Source organism: Sorex fumeus, unplaced genomic scaffold (assembly GCF_029834395.1).
Source record: "Sorex fumeus unplaced genomic scaffold, SorFum_2.1 ptg000061l, whole genome shotgun sequence".
NCBI classification, from domain to species: Eukaryota; Metazoa; Chordata; class Mammalia; order Eulipotyphla; family Soricidae; genus Sorex; species Sorex fumeus.
Window position 1 is genome coordinate 30,235,373 of NW_026606118.1, and position 21,772 is coordinate 30,257,144.

The 21,772-nt window shown below is 37.3% G+C and overlaps 1 protein-coding gene across 1 annotated transcript in view; it reads left to right on the top strand.

The window, feature by feature from the left end:
- AHI1 (Abelson helper integration site 1) overlaps window positions 1-21,772 on the top strand; it is a 231,328-nt gene that overhangs the window by 117,474 nt on the left and 92,082 nt on the right. The window lies entirely within an intron of this gene.

The following is a 21,772-nucleotide window of genomic DNA, read 5'->3' on the forward strand; positions in this document are numbered from 1 at the left end:
GAATATTTGGAATGTGTTTAGTGGAACTTGGAAATAATCTTTTAAATTTATTCTCGTTTAAATTTAAACCAGCATATATGAACAAATAATAAATTAATAGACATACTATGTTCCAGCTGGACAATTTACCTACAAAATCTGCTTTCTTGTAAACTTTCATTATCTATCAGCAAACAAATCAAGTGTTAAAATATAAAGAATAGAATAAGTTATTTAATTTGAATAAAAGCAATGCTTTTTAATAGTAAAATTTCCCAAAGTATGAAGCTGAAAGTTTCATGTTATTTTATTGCCACAGTTATGCAGATGTTATTGATAAGTAGTAATTATTTACTTAAGTGGAACTTTTAGAATTTCTTAAAATTCAAATTAGTTTGTGATATTCTGCCAGCACTTAGTAAAGAGTTCTGATACACATGAATTTATATCCAGATTTTCCAGATTTTGTTATTTATATTCTGACCTTAAGCAACATGGTTCATCTTAGTAACTTGTCATTTGAAGATAGCGAATAGGAAAGTGTTTCTGTAAGTGAAAATTTTTAGTAATCAATCTGTATTTGACTTACAGTGCAGCAAGCTATAGATAGTATCTTTATGAGTGCAGTGAGAACTGTTTTTAGTCATTGAAAATTTTTATTTTAAATTTTACTTGTCACTAAATTTTAAAATAAGAAATTATTGTGGTTCTTAGAATCAAATTTAGTGAATGGCTCATGTTAAAATTCATATTCTTTACTGTTTTCTTAAAATTATTTTTAGACATACTGGTTTAAAAACATTTCCATGACAAAAGTGTTTTTATTATATAATTCTAAGATAGAAACTGAAGATTTCAACTTCTTTACCATAAATTAATTCTATCATGGTGAAAGTTATAAATGTTTTGTAACACTGCTGTTGCTTCAGGGTAAAATGAAACTTAGTAATCTGTTTGTTCAAAGGTGAGGATGAAGTAAATTACAACAGCTTTATATGACTGTAACAGGCAAGGTGAGAGGTGAGGTTATAAAATAGCTAAATTATTTTTGTCTAGTCATAACTTCATTATTTGTTTTTATAGTTTGTGAATAAATCTATACTTAATGACTTCCATATGAGTTTTATAATCTTTAAATTGAAAGACTGCTATTTAATTTTTAAGACAATTAGACATACAAATGTAATACAGAATAAGGCTATTTTTTAAATACATAGTTTTTAAAGTAGATTTCTTGATAACTGTTTCTGATAATATTCTTAATGTAAGCTTTTGAAGAAATAAATATTCCATCATTTATAAGCAATTATTCAATTGACAGATATCATGATTATTTTTAGCTTTCAGTATTATAGTGACTACGTACATCTCTGTATCAAAATGTTGACCATCTTTTTAATAAATATTTCAATTCATTTGTTAGGTAATCAAATTTTAACCCAAATTAATCACATATGTTCATTTTTTTGCTTTATATACTGTTCTTCACAAATGCTCCTTCATTGTTCATTTCAATCTTCCATGTGTCTATGAAAAGTGATGAATTTTTAAAACTAGAAGTCTTTTTATATTTACTGATCTTGCTTACCATCAGCATTACTTGGAATAAAAGAGTTTCTCATGTTTCCATCCCTGAACAAGGAAAGAATAAAATGCCATTCATATCATAAAAATAACTATTTGAAAAATTTTTGGCGATTTTTATGTTCCATGTATATTACAAAATAATGATTTAGGATTTTCTGTCAATTGTATGTTCCAAAGTAATTGTTTTTAATTAAGTCCCTACAGGAAATACTTTTCAAGCATTTGGGTTTGTGTCTACTAAGGCTCTAGAAATTCAGGGGAAGACCCTAGAAATTCAGTGGAAAAAGACTATCTAACTTAAGTTCTCAATGGCACTTTCTCAGTTAGGTTATATTTTTCTAAGACTATACTTAGAATAGCCCCTAAGGTTTCCCATAGAGTAAATAAGTGCGTACTTTTGCATTTTGTGGTTTAGTCAGTTTGGTCTGGATAGTGAATGATATCATAGAGTTTACTGGTAATGTTTTCTGGAAATGAATATCCATCACTTATTGAAAATGTGAACTATCAGTGAAAATTAGGTTTGGGAAGTAGGCCTTGTAGTCATAGAGAAGTCAAGATAGTGTTGATTTGTATTTTGCAAAATTTTAAATATATATTTTCAGGAAGCTTTTTCCTTGAATGAAAAGTGAATGAAAATGTGAAGAATCATTCTTTGTGTTGTTCTTAGTCAGCAACTTGCCTATGAGTCTGAGAGCAAAGTTGATGATAAATACAGAAACTAAGAAATGACTAAATGGAGTGACTGGTCATTTTTTGAACATAGTTTAGAAGGGTTTTTTTCCCCCATAAGCAAAAAGTAGAACATTCCATTTAATTTCATGCAACTTTGCCCCCTTTCTCACTTTCTTCTCAAGGGGATAAAACTATAGATTCCTAAGGAGGAAATATTGAAAATGATTTTTTGCCAGTGAACATCTTCTATTTGAGGAGAAACAAAAATATTGTACTTTAGTAGTGTACCCTAACAAAGTTTGTTATTTCATTAAGGAAACCAAATACTTAAAATATACTCTGTTTTCTTTTTTCATACTGATATATGGAAGTCATTGATTGTGTGTATTTGTGTGTGTATATGTTTAAAAAAAAAGATTCAGCTCTTTCACCACTATAAGTAAATTTTTCTGCAATAAAGTAGACAGTGAATTAATATTTATATTGATTAATTCAGATTCAAAAACTTTGTGGGGGGGTTGTTTGGTATCTCTTTTTTCCCCCTATTATCATTTTTTGGAAAATTATGAAATTTGATACTTCATGCTGTCTCAGTTTTTCCAATCTGATTTTAAATGGAAAGTAAAACACTTTAAAAATTAATTTTATAAATGATTTTTAAGTGAAAAGCTAAATACTTTAAAAGTGAATGTTAACAGGGGGTATGGTGCCGCCAGCAAGTCAGTCTGTACCTGTGAGGCTAGTGCATCAGCAGCCTGATGGCACTGTCAGACTTTCAGATTCCCCTAAACTACTGCTGTGCCTTTGGCCAGACCCCAAAAACTTGGGGCAAAATTTACCAAGAAAGTAAACGGCCAAAAGTTAGATATGTGGGAGACACACCCAGAAACCACCTCTGGCCCAGCTATATAACTTGAGGCATGGCCTTTCTGGTTCCTAATCAAACTGCTTAATGGCCATGATCCCAGAGACTCAGAAAGGAATCTCGAAACCCAAAGGCTTTTGGCAGAAATGCATCCTGTTCCTGCAGTAGGTTTCTGGCGCTGGGCAACTCCAAGTGGGAATAGGTTTTGTGCCTTGGCCTGTTCCCCATGGTGGCCCGGTGAACTCCATCCTCCAGAGGCCACTGGACAGACAGATTTGGGCCTGCAATGACGAGACAAGTGGGACCTCACCAGATAGGGGTGGAACCAGCCCTTTCCTCCGCATCCCAATGAGACTCCAAGTCACCGCCTGCAAACGGCCTCTCTGGCTCCTGATCAAGCTCCCAGAGACTCAGAAACAAATCTCAAAACCCAGCGGCTTTTGGCAGAAATGCATCTGGACCGCATACAAAATGGCTGCTGCCTTAGAGCTTATTGGAAAGCCAGTTATGGCCCACAGTGACGGGGCAACTGCAGTCTCCTGGGAAGTGAGGCAGTACCGGTTCATCCTTCATGCCCTACTGAGGTCACGAGTTGCCCCCCATGAGCGGCTCTCCGGCACAACCATGGCTCCAGAAACAAGGACTTAGTCCAGAGCCCGGCAGCTTGTGGCAGAAAAGTGAACGGACCATGTGTTAAACTATGGCGCCATGCCTTCCTGGGAGGGAAAGGGTGTTGTTCCCTTCCGCCTTTCCCCCACCCCCGGCAGCAAGGTGGCCATCGCCTCGGAGCTTTTTGGAAAGCCAGGTATGAGCTGGCAGTGACGGGGCAACTGCAGTCTCATGGCAAGGGGGCTGGTACCCGCTCATCCTTCACGCCCTACCGAGGTCACGAGTTGCTCCCCACGAGTGGCTCTCCGGCGTGGCCATGGCTCCAGAGGCAAAAGGACTTAGTCCAGAGCCCAGAAGCTTGCAGCAGAAAAGCGAACAGACCATGCGTTAAACTACGGTGCCATGCCTCCCTGGGAGGGAAAGGGAAGCATGGCACCATAGGTGGCTCCCTTCCACCTTTTTCCCACCCAGGAGCAAGGTGGCCGCTGCCTCAGAGTTTATTGGAAAGCCAGGTATGAGCCGGCGGTGACAGGGCAACTCCAGTCTCATGATAAGGGGGGGGGGGGGGGGCAGTATTGGCCCGTCCTTCACGCCCTACCAAGGTCACGACTTGTCCCCCACGAGCGGCTCTCCAGCACAGCCATAATACCAGACGCACAGAAACCAATCTCGTAATTATCTGGCTCTTTGCAGAAATCTAAAATCATTATATGATTCTCATAATCAACTCCAGAAAACAAAGTATTTCACAATGCCATTTTCAGCAATTCTGATTGTTGGGGGGGAATTCTGAACAATAATGGTGCATCTTTTGTTGAAATAATGAATGTAATCAATATAGAGAATAGTAAAGTAGAAATCATCTGCCTCACAGACATTGGGAGGGTTGGGAAGGGGGTATATTGGGGTTCTTGGTGGTGAAAAATGAGTACTGGTGAAGGGAAAGGTGTTTGATCATTGTATGACTGAGACTTAAACCTGAAAGCTTTGTAACTTTTCCCACAGTTATTCAATAGATAAATATAAGAAGAAAAAAATAATAAATAAATAAAATTATGGAAAAAAATGAATGTTAACAAGCAAGTGTTGCACTATTTAATAACAATTAAAATTTATAAAAATTAATATAGCACAATCATTGTTGTTAAATGTCTTTTTGCTTTGAGTTAATAAAACATTACATAAGTATTTTTGTTCAAAATTCATAGTTATCTGTCTCTTCCTAAAATCTAAAGTATATCTTTCATGAATAAACCTGAGAAAATAACTACTTTTTTTCTGCATTCAGAATATCAAATGTAATAAAATCCTTTTTCTGTCACTAAATATTCTCTTAATTTAAGTTTGCTTTTTGTGCATGTATGTTTAATTGTAAAGAATATTTAATTTTTTTCTCATGAAGGTACTGGGAGTGTAAGATTATTTATACATTCAGTAGTACCCTCTGAGAACTTTATTCAGGGCACTGTTGTAGCTTTTACAAATAGGTCAGTGAACAAAATAAGAATCTTATATCTTTGTGGAGAGGGAGATAAACAGGTAGGTATGGAATTAGTAACAGGCAACACAAGGAAAGAGGAACCCTGAACTGAAGTATGGGTTAGGTTGCAGTTTTCAATAGGATGGTCAAGGAAAGCGTCACAGACTAAAGTGAAGAAAGAAGGGAAAGAAGGCATGGGAAGGGAGATGAAGGGAAGGAGGAGATAGAAGGGAAATAAAAGCCTGTTGTGTGGGCAAATAGCATTGCCAGCCAGGGTCTTGAATCAGGAATTTGCAGAGTGCATTGTTAATGGCAAAGGTCAGTGTGGCTCGAGTGGAGAGAATGGAGAGTAGATGGAGGATAAAGTAGAGTACAGAAGGTCAGAGGGATAGTGAGGCTGCAGATTTTACAGAACCTTTTATAAATGATAATCCAATCCCTATATCAGTTTCCAGAATTGACATTATTTCCTCGACATAATATTTTTATTTAATTTTACTTTATTGTAGTTTAGGTAGAATGCTTATAATAGTGTTAAAGTTTATGGTATTAATATAAAAAATATTGTATCCCACCAACACCAAAATATTTGTGACTCTCCAGCACTATCATTGTGTCACCTCTAGTCTATCTTCAATAGTTCCCATCCTTCCCCCTCTGCTTGGTAATCAGCATTACAATGCAGTGCCAAGGATTTGTAATTGTTACTCTTTATTTCCTTATTTTTCCCCCTAGAGACACTATTTTTTTATGGAGCGGTGAGTGAGTTTATTGTTTTATACTGTTATTGTGAGAAAACTGTCCAGAGTATAATTGGGGATAGACATGATGTAGTGATAAACAGTTCTACATAAAGGAGGCAGTGAGTGTTTAATTGTTTGGGATGAGGAATAAGCATGAAAGCTGTTAGGATATTCCAACTGGGAAGGCTAATCAAAAGAATAACAGGTAGAATTGAATAGCTGATTTGAATAACTGAAGTAGAGACAAGAGACTGAAGTAAGAAAGTAGAGATTTTAAAGTATTAAGGATTAGAGATTTAGAATATGAGTAGGGAGGGATAGAGAAGTAGAATTTGAAAGTAAGACTTCAATTTTAATTAATTGAGTGAATGATAATGCATAAGCAAAGAAAGAAAACATTATTTTAAGAGAAAAATATTGAACTACATTTTGAATGTCTTTAGTTTGAAAGGCCTGGAAGATATCTGGAGCAAAACATCTAATAGCTTGCTCATTAATGTAAACCTCATTTGTTACATGTTATGTCTTCACTCAAGCTTCTTATTTTTTGTACCGCGACTGCATATCCAAAATACAAAGTTGGAGTTAAAGTATGGATTAAGAATTCAATATCCTGGGGCTGGAGTGATAGTACAGTGGGTAGGGTGTTTGCCTTGCATGCCACATAACCAGATTCTATCCCTGGCATCCCATAAGGTCCCCCAAGCACCACCAAACCTAATTCCTGAGTACAGAGCCAGGAGCAACCTCTGAGCATCACAGATGTGACCTAGAAAGAATAGTAATAATAATAATAATAATATAGTTCAGTTTCCCATGTGTAGTCTTTGAATTATCAGTAGTTAATTATATAGCCTTAATTATATTACGGAATGTAAAGAAGCCATGAGACTAAGAACCGTTAGGGTGACCTAATGGTCTATGGCTTGGATGTTTATCACTCAGAAAGACAATAAAGAGGAAAAGACAAAAACAAAAAACCTCTTCAGTGCAGTAACACATCTGAGTGGAAAAGAAATATTTAAATTAAAACAGTGTATTTATTATCTTGTAATTTTAAGGTCTTTAACATTTTTTAAGATGCTTAATATAAATGTTACATTTACTAAATCTTAAGGTGTTGAAAACAGAATTGAAGTAAGTTGCTTTATCTTTATTGTGGCTTCTTGAAATGTAGGCTTTGCAAAAATAAATAGTAAGCTTCTGAATGCATGATTACAAATAACTTAATCAACTGTGTAATCAGTTTGAGATGTTTTTATCAGTGCTCGCCCATGTTGCATTTCTCAGGTAGAAAGGAGACACTTCAAACTTTGGAAAAAGATTAAAGAAGTCTTTGGTCTACATAAATATGTTGTACAGTTTTGGAGGGGCGCCTCCAAATCTTACTCAGGGTTCCTTCACCTCCTGAGGATTCTCAGCACCCGAGTGGGTGATTCAATATGAGAACCAAGGGATGCAGGGCTTCTTCGGCCGTGGACTGCTGGAGATTCCCAACTCCACCAAGACTGTACTTGGAGGCATTCAGGGCTTCTCCTAACAAAGCTCTGGGAACCATGTGGCACCAGGGATTAAATGGGATCCTACTGCATGCAAGGCATGTGTCCTAACCCCTGTACTGTCTCTATGGCCCTGTGTCATGGTTTTATTAGAAACCTACCTGACGTCCTCAGTTTGACTCCCTAGAAGCATGTCCCAAAAGATGTATGAGCAGACTTTAGTCTCCTGTTTGAGTTTTCTGAGGAAATTTTATCAAGAACCAAAAATTTGTATGTAGCTCTTGGTAATTGGGGGGGGGGGGGGCACACCCAGTAGTGCTCAGGACTTAATCCTGCTCTGTGTTCAAGGATTACTCCTGATGGGGCTTAGGGGATCATATGGGTGAATGGGGATCGAACCCAGGTTGGACACACAAGGCCACTATACCATCTTTCTGGCCCCTGATGGTTTTTTTTCTTAAATTTTTATTAGTGAAACACCATGAGGTACAGTTGTAGACTTACAAATTTTTGTGCTTGGGTTTCAGTTATACAATGATTGAATACGAATCCCTCCACCAGTGTCTATTCTCCACCACCACTGATCCCAGTATCCCTCCCACTCCCCACCCGCCCCATCCCATCCTACCTCTGTGGCAGGGCATTCCCTTTTGTTATCTCTCTCCTTTTGAGTGCTGTGGTTTGCAAAAGAGACATTGAGTAGCTATCATGTTCGGTCTATACTCTACTCCCATCACGCACTCCCATCCTGAGAGGAACCTCCCAACACCCTTTATTTGGTACTCCCTTCTCTATCTGAGCTGCCTTTTCCCCTAGTGTGTGTGGCTGGCCTCAAAGCCATGGAGTAATACTCCTCGTACTTATCTCGGCTATTCTTGGGTATTAGTCTCCTATTTTGTTACTTTATGTTCCCCAGATGAATGCAGTCTTTCTATATCTGTCCCTCTCTTTCTGACTCATTTCGCTTAGCATCATACTTTCCATGTAGTACCACTTGTATATGAATTTCATGACTTCATGTTTTCTAACAGCTACATAGTACTCCATTGCGCAGATGTACCAAAGTTTCTTTAACCTGGTGGTTTTTAATAGATATAAATACTGTAAGATTTTGACTAATTAGTTCTTTGTATAATCAAATTATTTGGGAATTAGTTGAAAAAAAGTTAAAAACATGCTCACTTTATGTATGAATTTTAACAGTGGGTTTAATTTTTGAATAATATTTAGAAATAAAGAGCACAGGCCCTTCACTGTCAGCGGCATGATCGAAACCACATTGATATGTTCTACATCATAGAACTACATTCTTCCTGCTTGCTTTGTACTTTTTTTTTTGGCTTGTTTGGGGGCACACCTGGCAGTACTTAGGCCTTTCTCCTGACTCAACCTAGCTTGGTGGGCTAGGGCAACCGTGTGGGAGATTGAAGCCATCAGTCAGCTGCCTACACGGCAAGCACCCTACCATTATTATTACATTACACCCTACCATTATTATTACATTATCACTTCAGTCCCTGCTTTGTACCTTCTTGTAAGCATTAATTTTCCGGTCGAAAACTTTAAAGACCCTTTCTCTCTTTCCTAATGACTTGCTTATTCATTCATATTTACAAACTCTTGATAGGTGGTTTACTAGCTATTTCTGTGACTGACAGAGGAAAGCCCGCTGATTTGTGGTTTTGAATATTTACTATGCTGTCGGTGCATTGTGCAGTCAGCCAAACCTTATGGAGTCAAGGTCCTCAGCCTTTGATGCTTCTGAGTTTAGGGGAATTTTTACATATAGCATATGAAAAGTAGAGTATATAAAGAATACTTTCTTTCTGAAGGTTATGAAATATGAACCCAGTAAAAGCTATAGCATCCTGGAAAAGTTCAATATAAAATGTTAACATTTTAATGGATGAAATACAGGCAGAATAATTTAAAACCCACATTTATTAAAAATTAATTTTCAGATGATTTTTTTCTTTTTACATTAATTGCCTTTTTTTTCTTTTTACCTGAATTTCAGATGAATTTTTTTTTATTTTATTGAATCACCGAGAAATAGTTACAAGCTTTCATGTTTGGGTTACAGTCGCACAAAGATCAGACACCCATCCCTCCACCAGTGCACATTCCTCACCACCAATATCCCAGGTATAATCCCCCTTTCCCACCCTCCCCCTGCCTCCATGGTAGACAGTATTCCCCATAATATCTCTCTACTTTTGGGCATTATTGTTTGCAGTACAGATCCTGAGAGGTTATCATGTTTGTTCCTTTATCTACTTTCTGCACACATCTCCCATCCTGACCAATTCTACCAGCCATCTTTTTCTTAGTGATCCCTTCTCTATTCCAGCTGCCTTCTCCACTTAGCTCATGAGGCACGCTTCCAGCTATGGAACAATCTTATCCGTCCCGTGTATCTACTATCCTTAGATGTCAACCTCATGTTATGTTGTTTTATATTATACAAATGAGTGCAGTTCTTCCATGTCTGTCCCTCTCTTTCTGACTCATTTCAATTAGCATGATACTCTCCATGTCTATCAATTTATAAGCAAAGTTCATGACTTCATCTCTCCTAACAGCTGCATAGTATTCCATTGTGTTGATGTACCAAAGTTTCTTTAACCAGATGAATATTTAATATATGGGAAGACTATACCAATCATTGGAGACTCTGTAGCTTGTTTTGCAGCAAGATGTTTTCTTTTAAACTCTTCTTACTATTTGTGCATTAAGTCATTCAGCAAACATTTATTGAATATGAAATATTCACAAGCAACAAAAGCAAGTTTCAATATAGTGAGGAAAATCTGTGATAAAAGTTTGCCCAGGATTGGGGCTGGAGTGGTAGCACAGCGAGTAGGGCATTTGCCTTGCATGTGTCTAACTCAGGTTCAATTCCCAGCATCCCATATGGTCCCCTGAGCTACTGTCAGGAGTAATTCCTGAGTGCAGAGCCAGGAGTAACCCCTGTTTATCGCCAGGTATAAACCAAAACAAAAACAAAAACAAAAAGTTTGCCCAGAATTGTCAAAGGAGTGCAAAAAGAATTATCTAAATAAAAAATATAGGGGGGGAGGGCAGTGGGGGTGAGAAAAAAATGAGAAACTTTCCTAGAGAACAAAGTATTTGGCCTAAGCCTAAGATCAAGTGAAGAGAGAAAAGTGACCCAATTTCCCTTTAAAAAGAATTATCCACAGTGCAAAGTGCCTTTGGACATTCAGTGCAGCATATCAAGGAGTGAGAGTAGGAAACTGTTCCAATAAGCCAGGTGAGGCATGTCCAGACCAAGCAATGGAATAGAGAAAAGGGTCCAGGTTGTGTGTGTGTGTGTGTATTCATATATATGCATATATGTATATACATGTATATGTATTATATGGACTGGAGCAATAGCACAGCAGTAGGGCGTTTGCCTTGCACGCAGCCAACATGGCCGACCCGAGTTTGATTCCTCCACCCCTCTCGGAGAGCCCGGCAAGCTACTGAGAGTATCTCGCCCGCACAGCAGAGCCTAGCAAGCTACCCGTGATGTATTCGATATGCCAAACACAGTAACAACAAAGTCTCCAATGGAGATGTTACTGGGCCCGCTTGAGCAAATCGATGAACAATGGGAGGACAGTGACAGTGATGTATTATATGTTTTACAAGATTATATATAATTATATATATTATAGATATATATATATATATCATAAGATACTCCCTACTCATTTTCCATAATTACCACACCATATTTGATGGGGTTCAAACAGTAGGCAACAAATCATAGAAGGAAATATATACATATGCCTCTCAGAGAACCCGGCAAGTTACTGAGAGCATCCCGCCCACATGGCAGAGCCTGGCAAGCTACCTGTGGCGTATTCAATATGCCAAAAACAGTAACAATAATAGGCCTCATTCTCCTGACCCTGAAAGAGCCTCCAATATGGCAGCATTGGGAAAGACGAGTAAGGAGAGGCTGCTAAAATCTCAGAACTGGGATGAATGGAGATGTTACTGGCACCTGCTTGAGTTAATCGATGAAAAACAGGATGACAGTGATACAGTGATATGTGTGAGTGTTATTTTACATGCATACACTTATAATCATAGAGGAACTAAAACTAATAGAGAATTGTGAGTAATTTAAATCTTTGACTTGGGATAATTATTTACCTAGTGAATTATTTTTCAGCCAGCATATTTTTAAGTGAAGCTATAAATACATAAGATACCATACTTTGATAGCTGTCTTGTTCATGTATGCATTAAGTTTGAAGTCTTCTCTTAGTTATAGAAGTATTTTTGAATGAGTCCATGGATGGGAATGGAAAAGAAATATTATCATAGCTATTATTTTTAATAATTATGAGAATTTTTTCATATGTTTTAGAATTTATTATAATGTAGAATAAAGCCACAACTGTTGATACAGTTCTAGAATTAAAATTGTTTAGATAACAAAGCTCTAATACTAAAATTAATAAATATAAAAAATCCACTTATATGAAAATTGTTATATCTGGTCACAGGGTTGTTAAGTCCTTGCCTAAGAATTTATTAGGCTGCTTGTTGTTGCATAGTCCAGAGACTTCAGAAGCTATGGTCTGGACTAGTGAGGCAACATGACAGTCATTATGGCTGCCAGGACTTCCAGAAGTATAGGGCTTTATGGGGAGTTTATCACCGCAACTCTAAAAATCAGCAGAGTTTTCAGCTTGGGCACAGGGTACCTGAAATTATTCATACATTGATATAGCTCCAGAGAACATGTGTGAGACAATGGAATTGAGCCCCTGGCATGACTGCTGTGGTGAGGTGTGGGTAGAGCTTTGGCTGAGCAGGTGTGGGTCCTCCCCACCTCCCAAGGACACCTGGGATTTTCAGCTGGGGGGACCAGTGTTTCCCTAAGTTTCAGTTCCTTGGTCTGCATCTCTTAGGAGATTTAGTCAGAAATCGGAAGAGTGGTGCAGTGGATGAGTCAGCATGAGAAATTTTTTTCAAAGAAAACTTTAAACCCTGTTTCTTTATGTGGAATAACTTTTTCAGAGTTCAAAATAATTGAAAATTTGCTCTGACTTTGGAGCTAGTGAATCTGTTTAAAGACTTGTTAAGGAGTACATGTTAAGGTACTATTTTTCCTATACTTTCTGATCTCACTTCTCTCTGGTCCTTTTGGGCCATACCAGGAAGTGTAAAGGGTATGTGATTTAGCTTCTGGTATGATTGATTATAATCATAAACAACACTGCATGCCAGGTATTCACTGAATCCCCTTCTGCCCACCAGGGTCAAGGTCTACACCTTAAAATTCTTTCTGAATAGAGCTCCATGATGTTGATTATCTCAGAAGAAACCTAGATGTTGTGTTTCCATTCTTTGCCATGGAAACCCTGTTTATCTGGAATTCAGATGGCTTTCTGTATAAATTAAGTTAAATTTTAGTGTAAATTTACTGTGAATATGGAAGGTTGTAAGCACAGATCATCTTGGCTTTTCCCCTGGTGTTGATCTTTTTAAAAAGTCTCACTGAAGCAATAGTCCTATAGAACACATAATGTTTTATTCTATTTATTTTATCAAAATTAGATTCAGGTTAAACTTTTTGGTGCAGGAATAGGTTAAGTGATCTGTACTTTTTGCATCACATCAGGTGATATATAAAATTGTCCCACGTTTGTGTTGCTAAATTTACTTCTAGTTTTAGGTGGAGAATACTATGTCTCTCATTATGAAGGTAAACTTTTGCTTCTGTAAGCTCTGAGTAATATGTGGGTTGATCCTTTGAGACCTTATGGATATCAAGTTTCCCAACAATCTTACTCAATAGTTTCAGCACCCATTGATGATTCTTATCTGAATAAACTATTAAGTAGCTGAGGCCACACTAAATGCTGTTATTTATGGTGCTATGAAAGCTTATAAATTTATTGCCTAATATATGGTCAGGGAGAGTCACTGTCACTGTCCTCCCATTGTTCATTGATTTTCTCGAGTGGGCCCAGTAACATTGTGAGACTTGTTGTTACTGTGTTTGGCATATTGAATATGTCACGGATAGCTTGCTGGGTTCTCCGAGAGGGGCGGAGGAATCGAACTCGGATCGGCCTGGTCAGCTGTGTGCAAGGCAAACGCCCTACCCTGCTGTGCTATCACTCCAGCCCGGTCAGGGAGAGTATTTCCTTTTTTTTTTTTCCTTGCCTATCTCTTTGAACTTTATGTATTTCTTTTTATTGTTATACTTATTCTTTATCATTTTATTTGTGTTGGTCCAGTTGACCCCTATTTGGAAAGTTGGTAAAAGCAAGCCTCTTCATGCCTATGTCCATGTTGTTTGATATGATCTAGTTAGCCTTTAAGTACTTCCTTACCTTTGATGTCTTAGGTTCTCTTTGTACTTTCTTTGCTCCAAAACTTGGTTCACTCATTTCTGCATAGACACTGGTGCTATGTAGCAAAGTATAGAACTAAAATCTGGAGCTGAATATATGCACTGCTATTAACATATTATTGCTTCTGTACCTCTTGGTCGACATATCTAGGAAATAAAATCATTTTTAAAATTTAATGAGTTGGGGCTGTAGGAATAGTTCTGTGGGTAGGGCATTTTTTCTTGCACACAGCCAACCTGGGTTCAATCCCCAGCATCCCCTATGGGCCCCTGAGCACTACTACGTGTAATTCCTGAGTGCAAAGCCGGGAGAAACCCCTCAGCATCTTTCCTGGTGTGACCCAAAAGACAAAAAAAATTAATGAATTTATACTTATGTTTTCAATTCAAATTTTAAAATACCTCCATTGTATGTTTTGTGCTATACAATAGAAGATTTATAATTGTCAGTAATCTAGATTATTTTCTCCCAGATTTATCTTTTTTGTCTTTTAACTGTGCAATGGTAAACTTTTGACAAGCAAGACTTACTCAAACCTAGGTTTATATAGCAATTCACTGTGTTTTCTTCTAGGATTGTTATAGTTTTGTTTCTAGCATTTAAATTTCTATTTATTTTCCTAGTTTTGTGGTATGAGATTTTAATCTAATTTATTTTTCAAAAATTGTATCTAGTTGATCAAATCCACTTTAAATATATGATCTCAATACCATACATATAATGTATTTATATTTTTTCTCCTTATACTTTATATGAACACTGTGTTTTACAAAGCTGTTCATGAGGATTTGTTATAGACATTTAATATACCAACACAGGTACCACCATCATTACACCTTTCACCACCATATCTCCAATTTTCCCAACCATCCCTTAAGCCTGCCTCCATAGCAGACCTTCACTAATTTGTTAGCTTGTTAGCTTGTTATAATTTTCTTAAAGAATGATCCATAGAAGGAAGTTTCCATAGAAGAAAGTTAGTGAAGATTATTTTCTCACCATGAAGCTATCATGCCCTTGTATGAGATTACTAAAATATTGTTACAGTGTAAGCCTTCTGCGTTGATATTTTGTTAATCAAGATTGGATGCTTTTCAATATTATATCCCATCCAATCTAGTGTGCTACTCCTGGTTTATCAGTATTGTAAGAATTTGAGGTGTCTCTCCAGGAAGTTCAAAATTTTTAAGGAGGCAATATAACTGGAGTTAAATTTTTAACTAGTTGACATTTGGGGGTGTGTGTGTCTGACTCCCAGGGCTTCCAGAAATACAGGGAGATGGGGTAAGGTAGCCATCCCCAACTCCTTGAAAGTCTGGAGATTTCAGTCACAAAACCCTCAAGCCTGAGTCTTTCAACAGATTAATTTCTGGATGAGACTTGTCATAGACAGGAGTCGGGCAGGATCATAGCAGCGATTGTGGAGTGTGGAGGTTTTTGGCTGCTGGGGCTCTGTTTGGGTGGGCTCACCTGCACCCCTCCAGGGTACCACGGGTGACTCAGCTTTGTGCAGGGTCCAGAAGAATCTGCATCTTGTTGATCTCAAAATTTATTTATGAATCTTTGGACCATGGCCAGTGAGAGAGCTTACATGGCTCCAGAGGTGGTTCTTGGACATGACTGCCTCAATACCATATAATTTTGAAAAAATCTCCTATTTTAATGTGCTCCACCTTTCCATATATTCATGGACCTTTTTGAAAATTTTAATATATTCTATTAATCTGACTGGCCTTTTTATTCATGTCAATAGACCATTGCGTCATTATAGGGGCTTCTTATAACATGGATTGATATTTAGTAATGTTTATTATTATTATTCTCCCTCTCAGTTGGTTTTTACATATTTTATGTGAATTTTGAATCAAGGTATTGAGTGTGTGTGTAAGGGTATAAATTTTATTAAAATAATATTAACTTCTTAGATTATCTTGGAATGTTAATTGTTATCTTATTTGTTTTTGTATTCTGTTATTAATTATATTTAGTAGTAATTCAGGATTTTTAGATATAAGATTATCTGAAAAAGTTTATCTTTTCCAGTTCTTAATAAGGGTTTAAGAATTGGATTTATAATCTTTAAGGTTCTTAGATCTTTATTAATATAAATATCCCAGTGCAAACAACTTCATATTAGGATTGAATAAATAATACAGTAAGTAGGGAGTTTGACTTTCATGCAGCTGACCCAGATTCTTTCTTGATATCATATATGGTACACCAAGACCTGTTAGGAATGATTCCTGAGCACAGATCAAGGAGTAAGCCCTGAGCAGAGCTGGGTGTGGCTAAAAAACTAGGGGGGAAAAACTGATAACTGTACATTAAATTTTATAGCAATTATCCCTCCCTCCTGAAACTATAGTCTCCTTGGATAGATTTATTTAAGTTTTTTTCCTTGCCATTGATATTCAAAGCACAGTTCTTTCTGTGCTCTGTGCACAGTTCTTTCTGTGCTCTGTATAGAAATTTATAGCAATTTCCTGTCCTACCTGGGTAGGATACAAAATTAGAATGTTATCTGAAGCAGATTAGATTGCCCTTTTTTCAGATACGTCATGAAAAGGAGAGAGATTCTCCTATTTCTAGAAGTGCTGTAGCCCATAAACATATGGTAGAGATATGTGTGATTGTTCTGTACATGTTCCAGCCGCAGAATTTGGTTGCATATTCTTCTCAATGCGCTGGAGCGATAGTATAGCAAGTAGGGCGTTTGCCTTGCACTCAGCCAACATGGCCGACCCGAGTTTGATTCCTCCGCCCCTCTCAGAAAGCCTGGCAAGCTACTGAGAGTACCTCGCCCCCATGGCAAAGCCTGGCAAGCTGCCCATGATGCATTCGATATGCCAAACACAGTAACAACAAGTCTCATGATGGGGACGTTACTGGGTCCACTCGAACAAAATCGATGAACGACGGGAGGACAGTGATACAGTGATACAGTGATATTCTTCCCAATTTACTTTTACAGTAAACCTGACTATCTCGGTTCTCTTTTTTTCTCTGACAATGGTCATGAATGGAAGGTTGGTAAAATTAGAGCAATATATAATTCTATGATCAGATCAGTTCAAATGGGTATCATATTTAATATTCTACAACATAAAATAAAGCAATCTCACCAAAAGCATAAAATTTCTTCTGGTAGGGCTGGACAGATAGTACAGTGTGTAGGGTGTCAGCCTTATACACGACCAACTTGGGTTAGATCTTTGACGTCCCATCTGCTTCCCTAAACACTACCAAGAGTGATCACTAAACACAGAGCAAGGAGTAAGCCCTAAGTACTTACCACATGTGGCCCAAATCAAAGATAATTTCTTTTATATCTGTTGAGTATCTTAATATCTGAAGTTTTGAGTACTGCATTTAGTTTTGTGGTTTTTTTTAAAAAAAGTAATAAGGTAACATTTTTAGTTCCAGAAAATTAGTTAAAACTTTCTGATTGCAAATGAGCACTTTCAACACTGTGATAGTATATGAACCTAGTATTCATGTCATAGACTTCATTAATTCATTTAATATTTGAATCAACTCTTTAGAACATTTGTGTATTAAATATTTGAACTTGGCATTGTATGTACAAATATGGGTCAATCATATTTCTACCAGAAGGGATAAAAAAACATATAAATGGGTCTGGAGGGTTTTTGTAACTTACATAGGAGGCACCTACACTTATTGTTTGTGACCTGTGGAATATTACCTACGTTTTTATTTGCCTACTGAAAGTCATTGCTTTTATCTTAAACTGTGGTTGACTTTCTCCTTTATCTCAGAATTCCTAATACATGTCCTCTTTTGGTCAGTTTTAATTTGAGATCCTCTAATCATTTCATTACTATCAGTAGTTCTGCCAACTTCAGAAATTTTTATTTGGTCTTCTTTAGGTTACTTAAATTCCTTATGAAAATTATAATTATCTTTGCATGCACTTGGTGTGTGGTGTGGCTGACCCAGAGGTCTAAACTGTAGCACAAAACAAAATCAACTCTGTTCTATTACTATCTATCTTTCTTCTAAGGCACAGGTGTAGCTATATAGATGTATGTGCATATTAAAAGTTAGATCAGATCCTAGAAAGTCAATGTCACTGTCACTGTCACCGTCCTCCCATTGTTCATCGATTTGTTCAAGCAGGCCCAGTAACATCTCCATTTTGAGACTTGTTGTTACTGTGTTTGGCATATCGATACCCAGGCTTTGCCAAGAGGGCGAGATACTCTCAGTAGCTTGCCGGGCTCTCCGAGAAGGGCGGAGGAATCGAACTCCAGTCGGCCATGTTGGCTGCTTGCCAGGCAACGCCCTACCCCCTGTGTTATCGCTCCAGCCCATCCTAGAAAGTAGACATATCTTATTGAAATTCTTGATTTCTTATCATTTCTTTTTCATATGTACATATTTAGGAATTATTTTACATGATCAAAAACTATTGACTGTTAAAAAGTAATATATTGGAAATATATTGTGGGAATAATTACATGTGGAAGTAAAATATAATAAAACATGATAGCATAAATCGACTTTCACTGTTTAAAGGTGCTTATATTGTTTATGAACTTTAAAATCAGTACAGGGGGCTGGAGCAATAGCACAGTGGGTAGGGAGTTTGCTTTGCACGCGCAGACCCAAGTTCGATTCCCAGCATCCCATATGGTCCCCTGAGCACCGACAGGGGTAATTCCTGAGTGAAGAGCCAGGAGTAACCCCTGTGCATTGTCGGGTGTGACCCAAAAAGCAAAAATAAATAAATAAAAATAAAAATAAAAAAATAAAAGTTCAGGATTTATTGTCATAAATTTAATCTCTATATTATGACTTCTAGGTCAGCCTAGAAATTAAAAACATATGCATTCATAGTTAAATTTTACTCTTCAAGAGCCAGGCAGATTTACCTTGCATGCATCCAACCCAAATTCAATCCCTGGCATGCCATATGCTCCCAACCCCTGCCAGAACTCATATCAGAGCACAGACCCAGGAGTAAGCCCTGAACACAGCAGGATCTATTTCACAAACAAAACAAAGCCATCCGGGGACTTAAAATGAAATGGTCAAATAATTTATTATTATACTACAAATTATAGAACAGGAGAAAAAAGAATAAAAATAGATGCAATAAACACAGACATATTAATAGTTGTACTAAATGTAAATAGTCTAAGAATTGGAAGCAGAAATTGTCATATGTGACAATCTTGTCATCAATACTTACTGAGATATTGCATAAATGAGGACACATTTGCTAATTCACAAATTCTATTGTATGCCAGTTTTATCCAAAAGCCAGTTTTCTGCCAGACTATTCTCAGTGGTTGTCACTAGACAGGATTGTTAAGGGTGTATAGTCAGGGAGGTGGGAATTTCACCAGTTGTTCCTTGTATGTATTATTAAAGTACTTTAGTATGAATTGACATTGTTGACTGTGAATGAAATGAGGCCTAAAATACAAAGATACCACGTTGATTGGGAAAAATATTTGCACTTCATATACCTGATAGAGGGCATAAAAATATATTTTAAGCACATTTAAAGCTGAACAGCAAAACAACAACAAACTCTAAAAACTGGGGAGAGGCAATAAACAGACACTTCCTCAAAGATGACCAACAAGCACATGAAAGAAAATGTTCATGACCATTGGCTATCAGGGAAAAGCAAATCAAAACAATAGGCTATCACCTTACCCAGGAAGAATGGGTAAGGGATATAAAATTAAAAAGTCTAGAAGCAAGCACTGGTGGAGATGTGTTGACAAAGGAACTTTCATTCACTACTGGTTGGTTAAGCCTCTTTGGGAAGTGGTTTGGGGACATTTCAGCAATTTCAGTACAACTTCCATGTGACCTTGTGATCTACTCCTGAATATTTACCTCAGGAACTGTAGCACTGCACTGTCCTCCCATTGTTCATTGATTTGCTCAAACGGGCACCAGTAGCGTCTCCATTGTGAGACTTCTTGTTACTGTTTTTGGAGTATCAAATACACCATGGGGAGCTTTCTGGGCTCTCCCATGCGGGTAGGATACTCTCGGTAGCTTGCCGGGCTCTCTGAGAGGGACAGAGGAATCGAACTTGGGTCAGCCGCATGCATGGCAAACGCCCTACCTGCTGTGCTTTTGCTCCAGCCCACCTCGAGAACATAACAACATTAATACAAAAGGACATGTGTATACCTATATTCATGGCAGCATTATTTACAGTGATCAAGGTCTAGAAATAGCCCAAGTGCCCAGCAACATATAAGTGGAAAAATAAATTGTACTATAAATATCACTGTATCACTGTCACTGTATCACTGTCATCCTGTTGTTCGTCAATTTACTTGAGCGGGCACCAGTAATGTCTCCATTCGTCCCAGCCCTGAGATTTTAGCAGCCTCTCCTTCTTGTCTTTCCCAATGCTGCCATATTGGAGGCTCTTTCCGGGTCAGGGGAATGAGATGACTGGTTATTGTTACTGTTTTTGGCATACCAAATATGCCACGGCCTAGCAAGGTACCTGTAGTATGTATACAATAATAAGATACTACCAAACTGTGAGAAATAGATGAAACCTTGCAGTTTACTATAACTTGGATAGAATTTGAGGAATTCATACTAAGTGAGGTAACTCAGAAAGAAGACAAATACCAGATGATCTTGCTCATATACATGCATCGTATAGAAAAATGGCACAGGGATTAGATGGTCCCCCAAAGCAAACAAACCCTGAGATGTGGTCAGTGAACATAATCTGAGGATGCTAGAAAGGAGTGGGAGGGATCTTGGTACTCTGGTGATGGGCATATAGAGAAGCACTGCAAGTCTAAAACCTGCACATTGGTTTATTGTATATTGAAGTCTATTGGTACTTTCATAAACATCAAAATAAATTTATGATTAGAAAATGATTTCACATTATTAGATTTTTTTCTATATAAACTAGTTTCTGTTTTTTTCAATTTCAAGAGTAAGCCAATATCACTCTATAAATAAATTATATCTTTCCATTAGATTTATTTCAGTTAAGATGATACAATCAAATTGCTCTGTAGTATTTTTTTTAACTTACGTTTACTAAACTCCTTGTAAATTGCAATCTATTCTTTATAATATCCCTTTTATCATTGGTTATGAAATAGCCACCCAGTTACTATCAGTTGATTGAATAAAGATAATATAGCACTTTACATTTCACTGCCTGCCAGTAGACATTGAGAGATTATTTTTGTTTGGGGGGAGTGTTTATTTTATTTGTTTTGTAGTGCTGGGAATCTGTTTCATCATACACCTCTACCTCAACTCCTTCCACACTTTCATAGCACTAGCACAGTTTTTGTTTTAATAAAACAAAAACTCTTGTTTTCCCTGATTTCAGCCCCCTCTGACATGTAGTTCCAAACTCCCTCCCTCACATCCCAGCACCACTAAGATGAGTGGAGTACTGAACCATCAGACCTTCTTTGCTGAAGAGATATCCCCCTCAAAAAACAAACAGAATGTAATTTGATGTAATTTGCCTTCAACTTAATAGCCCTAACAAGGGCTCCGGAAATAGCTCAGAAAACTGGAGGGCATTCAGGAACCCTGGATTCCATTCTTCCTGTACCATATCCTCCCTGCAGTCACACCCTCCTTTTTCCCCACTTCCCCCCTCCACACTTCCCAAAATGACAATTGAGCACTACTGAGAATGGTGGGTGGGGCAGGGTTGGGAGATGAAAAAGGAATAAATGTCTGTAAATAAAAAGAACTGGTGTTTTGTTTTGTTCCAATTAGGAATTTTGCTAATTGCCATACATTTGTGGTCTCACTTCTAAGCAGCCCTGTATATAACAGCCTTTAGAGATTATCCTAGTGTTTTAACTCACATGTTGGTTTGCTGGTAGGAATTGAAAAGTAACTGACCCACACCTGTGTTCATTTTTAACTTGAGTTTTGCTTTTGAGAGAGTATCTTTATAGATTTAAGAT